The following is a 1,049-nucleotide window of genomic DNA, read 5'->3' on the forward strand; positions in this document are numbered from 1 at the left end:
TATGCTGCAGTAACCCACTACTTGGTGATCCAGTAGCCTTTTGTTGTCTGTCAGAAAACACATAAACTACCAAATGCATCATGTAACTGTGAGCTTTACCATTATGTGCACTGACTCTTCATAAGATTCATCAGATGTCACAATTGCTGATTTCTTTGAAACTATATATAGTATCTCCCAGCCTGGGTCACCAGATTGCTAATGTTTTGTCTTCAAAAAGTGGTGGTGTACTGCCCGGAACTTGTTGCAGCCCCAGTGTCTTGCAATCGATCATATGTATGTATATTTTTACTTTTACATATGTATATGTATATCATATATATGTATATCATATATACATATATTTTTGGCTACCAGGCATAAACAAATCCACAACAGCCTGACCACTAAATATGCTCTTGACAATAAGGGAGGAAAAAAGAAATTTTAAACAGACACAATTCATTGAATTTTTGCTTCACTTATGCCCATTATTGATACAAATAAAGGTCAGTAATTCAACATTACTGCAAAATTCACTAAAGATTGTTCATTGGACAGAAAATGACAACACCTGAAGTTGGCTGTTTAGCAAAGGGCTGAAATAAACATGGTGGCAAGAGAGGTCTAAGACAAGACAGAGCTGTCATGTCTTATTGTCAAATGGCATGAACAATGCAGTCTTGAAATCAGTTTCACTCCTTTTGTATATAAGCTTTCTGTGGATTCCGTGCTAAAACCCAGGAAAATATTACCCTTTGCTAACTGAGCTACAAGCACAACCTGTGTCCAATTCAATGTGTCAGCAGCTTTTAATCCTCAGCTCAGTTTATCAACAGTTAAACTATCCAAGGCCTGTATTATAACCTTTTCAATATGACATGTGACACGATGATTTTCGATGAATAGTAGAACCTGGGTAGTACAAATGTGGCCCCTGGCTTGCCAAGGAGAGCAGGTCTCTGGACGCAACCTGATGTTTTGCCAGCAGCTGCTGTTCAGATAACCATTTTATTGTCATTGCATACTCCAACTCATGCCACAGTTTCCTCTTGCTCAGAATATGTTCG

Source organism: Patagioenas fasciata, chromosome 4 (assembly GCF_037038585.1).
Source record: "Patagioenas fasciata isolate bPatFas1 chromosome 4, bPatFas1.hap1, whole genome shotgun sequence".
Taxonomy (NCBI): domain Eukaryota; kingdom Metazoa; phylum Chordata; class Aves; order Columbiformes; family Columbidae; genus Patagioenas; species Patagioenas fasciata.